This window comes from Mytilus californianus, unplaced genomic scaffold, assembly GCF_021869535.1.
Source record: "Mytilus californianus isolate M0D057914Y unplaced genomic scaffold, xbMytCali1.0.p SCAF_13, whole genome shotgun sequence".
Taxonomy (NCBI): domain Eukaryota; kingdom Metazoa; phylum Mollusca; class Bivalvia; order Mytilida; family Mytilidae; genus Mytilus; species Mytilus californianus.
In genome coordinates this window covers 1,435,176-1,442,726 of record NW_026262615.1, presented here as the reverse complement: position 1 = coordinate 1,442,726, position 7,551 = coordinate 1,435,176, and the positions used below count along the sequence as shown (strand labels likewise).

Below are 7,551 nucleotides of genomic sequence, written 5' to 3'. Positions count from 1 at the left end.
AGAAGCACTGTATTGAGAAACAAAAATCAATAGTTACCTCACACAGCAGAAACACTGAATAGAGAAACAAAAATTAATAGTTACCTCACACAGCGGTAACAATGTACTGAGAAAGAAAAAGCAATAGTTACCTCACACATCAGTAACAATGTTTTGAGGAACTAAAATCATTACTTTAATAACACAATACTGACCCGACACAGCAGTAACTTATTGATAGACAAAAAGCAATACTTTACTTTCACAACAGTAACAATGAATTGATAGACAAAAAGCAATACTTTACTAATGAATTGAGAGACAAAAAGCTATACTTACCTGTCACGGCAGGAACTTTTGAAGAGACAAAAAGCTATACTTACCTGTCACAGCAGGAACTTTTGAAGAGACAAAAAGCAATACCAGTAGTAACATAACACAAATATAAATAGTGGCGAATATGCCATATATGTAAAACTAAGATCTTAGAATTCTCTTATATGAGTACCTGAACAAAGTTGAAAATGTAGAAATAAATAGTCGCGAAGTCGGCTAGAAAGGTCTTATGAGAAAAAAAGTTGGTTAACAGTATATCATTCAATTCTTGATATGACAAAACACCCTGAGGGTTGACTGGTTTAAAGAATACGGTCATCCTTGGACTTAGTTGTTGTGATTTATATACACAGTCGCGTCCGGTATGAACGGGGAAGTTAAATCTAATGACTCGTGTAAGGAACCTCGCTCTCTGCTGTTAAAGAACCATATCAACAACTGTGAGAGTTTAGTGGGTGGCCTGATTACAAGGCAAAATATATGCCCCTATCTATAATACCATTTTCCAGTAGCAGTCAACATTTCACGAAATCCATCCCGGTTGTCTCATCATGCAAAACCTACTTTGTGCCATTTTGTTTTTCTTAGTTGAAATGGTTATTTGTTTTTATAGTAATTAAGATTATAACACAATGTTGATTGCTGTACCCCAATTTTTTTGCTCACACAATGCGACTGTCATACAAGTGAGAGGTTTAGCTAGCTATAAAACCAGGTTTGATCCACCATTTTAAATATCAAAATGAATATACCAAGTCAGGAATATGACAGTTGTTTCCGTTTAATGTGTTTGACCTTTTGTTTTTGTCATTTGATAGAGGACTTTCCGTTTTGAATTTTTCTTGGAGTTCGGTATTCTTGTTATTTTATTTTTTATGTATCAAGTATTAATTTGTAATCTTGCTGAATGTTCATGTAATGTTTGCCACTGGACATTTAGCAAGTAACAAAAAAATCATTAATCTTGACATGAGAAACAAGATAAATACATTCACGATTTTTCCAAGATATTTGCACATTTTTGATTTGGCAAGATGTGGAAATGGCTCCTGGGGCCTCATCCTTTATAACATTATCATTGAATAAATCTTAACAAGAGGTTAGAACATACTTGGTTTTAGGTAGGGATCTGTTCTATTTATAACATATTCTAATGTATAAATTGTTAATTGGTTCTCGACCTGAATTAGCATGAAATAATTGCCACTGTATGGTCGTATATAACTCATCATGAATATGTCATATATGTTTAACTAAGATCTTCTAATTCTCTTATATGTGTACCTCAACAAAGTTGAAAATCGAGAAATAAATCGTCGCTTAGTCAGATAGAAAGCTTTTTTGAAAAGAAAAAAAAAATCCCCGTAAAAAGTTGGTAATTTGTTACTGTATATTATTCAATTGTTGACATGACATAACACCCTAAGAGTTGACTGGTTTAAAGAAATCTGGTCATCCTTGGATTTAGTTTCTGGGGATTTATATACACAGTCGCGTCCGTTATGAATGGGAAAATTAAATCCGTTGACTCGTGTAGGGAGCCTCGCTCTCTGAAGATTAAGAACCATAATAACAACTCTGAGAGTTCAGAAGGTAGCCTGATTAGAATTTAAGTATCAGTCAACATTGACCGAAACCCATCCCGTTTGACATGTAGAACCTACCTTATGTGTCAAGTATTACTTTGTTATCGTACTGAATGTTCATGTAATGTTTGCCACTGGACATTTAGCAAGTAACAAAAAAATCAATTAATCTTGACTTGAGAAACAAGACAAGTATATTGATTAGGGATCCCAGCTTTTTAAGAATGTTTGTACATTTAAGAATGGCAAGAGATGGACATGGCTCATGGGGCCTCATCCATTATAATATCATCATTAAATAATTTTTAACAAGAGGAAAGACCATATTTGGTTTCAGTTAGGGTTCTGTATTATTTATAGAATTAACATGAAATAATTGTCACTGCATGGTCGTTAAGCAAGCAGCAATCAATCATGGTACGGTTTGTGTGTGAATCAAAATTATGATCAAAGTCAAGGTCATAGGTGACTATTGATCTTTTGACCATTTAGTAGACGGTATGGTACGATGATCATGCCTCTATCACTTACTCGATTCGGACGCAAGAGGTTTTTACAGTGTTGTTTTCAGTTTGTTTACCCTTTTACTTATATTTTACTTAATTTGTACTTTATCGAGAAAGTGTATACCATACGGTATATGTACTTTCAACTTAAATTGTTTTATCGGCGTTTTTGTCAATATACTATCAACTACAAAAACTTTGTAAGTGTCTTTGTCAGATTTCCTATCAACAACATCAACCTTTTTGTTGGCATCTTTGTTTTTATCTGTATTTTTGTTTAAATTTTGTAGCCAGTTATGTGTTATATCTATGATGTATGTTTTCACACATTTGGCTGCTGTATCCAAGTTATTGTCACATTAACCTATTATGTCTTGTTTTGTTGCTCACACAATTTAGTCAATATGACTTAATTATAAACAACTGTCATACAAGTGGGAGGTTCAGTTGGATATAAAACCAGGTTTAACCAACCATTTCTTCGGAAAATGCCTTTGACGAATCAGGAATCTGACAGTTGTTGTTTCACTCGTTCCGTTGGTTGATAAAGTCTAATTTTGTCAGTTTTTATGCGCTTTCTCCATTTCGAATTTACCTTGGGGTTCGGTATTTTTGTTACACTTTTTCACTGTTATCGAGGTACACACAATTAAGTAATCAGTTCCTATGTAGATTCTGCAGGGAATAATGAAGAATGTGAAGCTAAGACAGCTTCAGACAAAACGGAGAATGTTTTAGAGAAGTAGATATTTTGCATCGCGATAGGTCACCTACGGATACATGTAGATTTTGTGATTGTCAGTACTTGATAATCCCTATTAGATCCCTATTTTACAGGAGTAACGGATATGTAGATTAGGGTTAACTGGTAAATTTGGTACACAATGTTTCAAAAATATTAATCATGCAATAATTTCTGAATTTATAGTGCTTGAATGTGAATTAAAATCAACATTTAAGTTTTGTAAAACAAAACTGTTGTTAAATTAACTATAAGAAAACTAATTGCTGGGGAAATAAAATCCATCATTAAATTTCTCACTTTCAACTGAGAAGTTACAATGCCTGAAAAGATTAAAAACAAAGTTCGATTTCCAGTACCAGAACCAGCAATTGTAAACGTTGTCATTTTTTTAATTTCTAAAAAGGACAAATATTAATCATCCTTATTTATGCATGTGATTCAAAGTCACTCGTAATTTAATGTGCTAAATATGCTATTATTTGTTGTTTAAACTTTTGCATTGAAATCTAAACGACCTTGATTTTATTTTATTAGCACGCATTTAAAAGTTACATGTCTTCTTATTTTCTTATTTTGATTTACCTGTATCATGATGTATTACCTTTTATGTTTACACTTTTATTGATTATGTTACAAATCTGAATTATTATAAAGGTAAGCATGGTTTCAAATGATTCAAGTTTTTGCAGAAAGAAAAAAAAACACAATACTCACTAAATATATTTGATAAAATATGTAATGTTGATAGAAATTATCACCACATGAAACAATTAAGATTTAAATTCGAAAGATGTGTAAGAAGGCCCGATATTTGTACATGTTATTTGTGTGTTAACGTCCTCATAACTTAACCATTATTCACTTTCAATAATGCAGTTAAAAGTAACGCATCTCCAAGAGGGCAACCAAGGCCAATAACTCGATGAATGATAGACAACATCACTGAAAAGAAAAGAATGATAAAAATAAACAACAGTCCTCAGCTCATAACACAAATGCTAAAGGTAGAGCAACAATTCTATTCCATAAACTAGGAGATTTACTCGTGTGAGTCAGCAGGGTACGCAGTTCATTCTCCATTAGGTTGCATCAAAGTGGATACATAAATCTGTCATTGTCTGTTGAAGTTAGTTCTTGATGGACTTTCATCTAAGGAATATCACAGTATCTGTTTGTAATGTTCTTTTTTGAACATCCAATATCATTTTCCTAAATTTGAAAATCATTTTTTCCCAAATAAGTAGAGTTTGATTTTAACATCCTTCTTATTTTGCAGAACATACTTATGGCTTCCTTAAAACTTTGTTCATATTGCCAAGAAGATAATATAATAAATGAAGCTGTCACGTGGTGTACAGAATGTGAACTATTCCTTTGTTCAGTTTGTGCACAGCATCATAAAACATCCGAACTAACAAAACACCATAGAGTGATTTCGGTCACGGACTTCAATAAACTTCCGGATTTTGTTGTTGAAACATGTAACCGATGTAAACAACACGACAACAACTTCAAATTGTTCTGCACTTCTCATTGTTGTCCATGCTGTAGAGTCTGTTCTACTGAACAACACCAGGAATGTCGGGAATTAAAAAACCTGAAAGATATCTTGAGCAACGACTTACAATCTTCCGCTTTTATGTTTCATGTGAAGCATGATTTGCAGGAATTGAAGATAGATATTGAAGAATCATTGGACTATTTATCTCTTACTTTAGTTCAAATTCAACAGGTAGAAAAGAAATATGTTGACAAAATTCAACAGCTGCGAAAATCTCTAAATGATCATTTAGACAAAATAAAAATAGATTTAGAAAAAAACTGAGGAATAAACACACCTTAGTCTCATTACTAGTGAATACAGTCAAAACAAAGAAAACACATATTGACCAATTACAAGAAGATATTTCTGTGATGTCAAAATATGCTACTGATCTACAAATTTATGTCGGACTTCAAGAAATCAACAAAATGACAACTCATGATAAACAGTTACTTCAAAAATGGGAGGTTGAAATAAATAAAATTGATTTAAATATGATAGATGTGAACATTTTTTCACTTTTACAATCTGTTGTTACCGCAGTGAAGAATTTCGATCAGGTGTCGTTCGTCCCTTTGCCTCCTCCGTTAAAGCTGAAGTCTCTGCAATATATCCACGGACAAGTCCAGGTGCCAAAAGCAACTTTGTCCGCATCGGAACTATTAACACCAAAATTAATGCGAAAAATTTGTATTCCGAAAGCAAAAAGTGGCTTATTTATAACAGGATGTCAGATACTACCGAACGGTGACCTGTTATTTGTAGATCAAGATAATAAATGTTTAATGTTATTTGACAGTAATGGGCTTTATGTCAGAGATGTAATGGTATTTTTCCCTTACTGTCCACGTGATCTTTGTTATGTTAAAAATGAGACGGTCTCCGTTACATTATATGATGAAGGAATTGCGTTAATTGATGTGACAAAAAGTAAGATGATAAACTGATCAAAGTGAAAGAGGATTGTTACGGCATCGATAGTGATGGGAAAAAGTTGGTGACAAGCCTTGGTGATCAAATCATGATCATGGATTTACAGACTGAAGTTAAAAACCAGATCAGTTTAGATGGTTGGTTTTATGATATTACACTGTCTAACAATCAACTATATCTCGCAAACTTCAATACAAGTAAAGTGTCATGCTACAATATTCAAGGTGATTTGTTGTGGACAAGCCAAGTAGCAAATATTCCATATCCAGGAGGAATTGCATGCAATTCAAAAGGATTAATTTTTATTGCATGCCATGTAAACAATACAATAATGGCCTTGTCAAAAGATGGTATGAAGAGTAGAGTGATTCTGACCGAAAAAGATGGACTAAAAGGTCCTTTTTCAATGCAATTTGACAAAAAGACCTCAACCCTTCTTGTGACCAATCTTTGGGTTTCTATATCAATTTTAGGTAGTAAGTTATACTTGCAACAATGTCATTTCATAATTATGTAGTTGTTTTTATTCATGTGTATATTTAGTACTGAAATATTGCTTTAAACAAAAATAACAAAACAACTAAAACAAACAATGCTATTCTGAAATCAGGGTTTTAGATTAAAAATTTTACTATCAATAATCTTTAAAGGAATGATTCAAGACATGATATCAACGGAATTAACAGCATACAATTGCAATTGCGTAATGCTTGAAAATATCACATCTTCTTATCTTTATGCATGTTAAAAAAACGAATTTTCATAATAAACGAGAAGTGCGACAACATCGGACTTCTCAATAGTGACATATATAGTTCGTAACAATGTTCGAAGTTTCCTATTATTTTTTGGTAAAATATAGCATGATTTTGTGCAGCTTAACATGTTAATTTAGAGATGGAAATTTTACATTTGTGATTATGTGGATTGATTTACATTAACAGATTATAAAAATGTCAATGGAATTCGATGTATAGTCTTGGGGAATATAATGTTAATCTTACAATTATTCAGACATAATTAATATCAAAACAGTCTGCATGTCACTGATCTCAAGTCTTTTTATGTATCAGTAAAAACAAGAAAACATGATTCTTTATTCTCTATTCAAATTCATAAACAATACACTTATAAATTTTAAGTGTCAAAATATTTGTATCTATAAATGAACAAGATTTGCAATGCATTGGTTCATTGTATCCTTTCTTAAACTTTATTTCATAACACTAGGATGATCAAAGGTTAAACTATTCTAAGTTTAAATTTCAAATATTATTGATTGATAATTATGCTTTAAGGAATTCTAATACAATCAAGCGTTTACTTCAATGTACTAAAAAACATATCTTAGACCATTTTCTTTTTTTAATTTAAAGGTCTTAATGTATTTTCAAGCATTGAACGTCAATAGTTTCAGCTGGAAAAGACAGTAACATTTTTCAGAACATCTGGTGAACATAAGGTAGCTTTGAGACAACAACAGATCTGAAAACGACATTTGATAGAACTCTTAATTCATATATATATACAGTCTATTTTAATCTGTTAAATAAACTGAAGAATTCATGCCGCTGTTTTTTTTTTCTTTAAATTATGTTCTATTCATCAAACTATTTTACTAAGACAAAATCAAGGGTTAATCGAAAAGTATTCGACGTTTCCATCAATATTTGTGCTGTAATCGAATACAGATTACGATTACCCAATCAACATATACCAAAAACAAGAAAAATATTATAATTGGATTACAACCTCGATAATTCGTTCAGTAATAAGTACTGTCATAATGAATGTATTTTTATGGACTGGTTTCCTGTATAATGTTCGAATTCTTTATAATGAGAAAAACACTGAATAAGAAGAATTGAGGAGAGATTTTGAAAATTAGAATGGTAAAATCTTTATCTGAAAAATATCTTAAAA

At 31.8% G+C, this 7,551-nt stretch overlaps 1 long non-coding RNA gene across 1 annotated transcript; it reads left to right on the top strand.

The window, feature by feature from the left end:
* The first annotated feature begins 3,745 nt into the window (after positions 1-3,745).
* Positions 3,746-7,195, top strand: LOC127723005 (uncharacterized). Its single transcript, XR_007991785.1, has 2 exons — positions 3,746-3,806; positions 4,429-7,195. It is a non-coding gene; the product is annotated as an uncharacterized LOC127723005 (long non-coding RNA).
* The last annotated feature ends 356 nt before the right edge of the window (positions 7,196-7,551 follow it).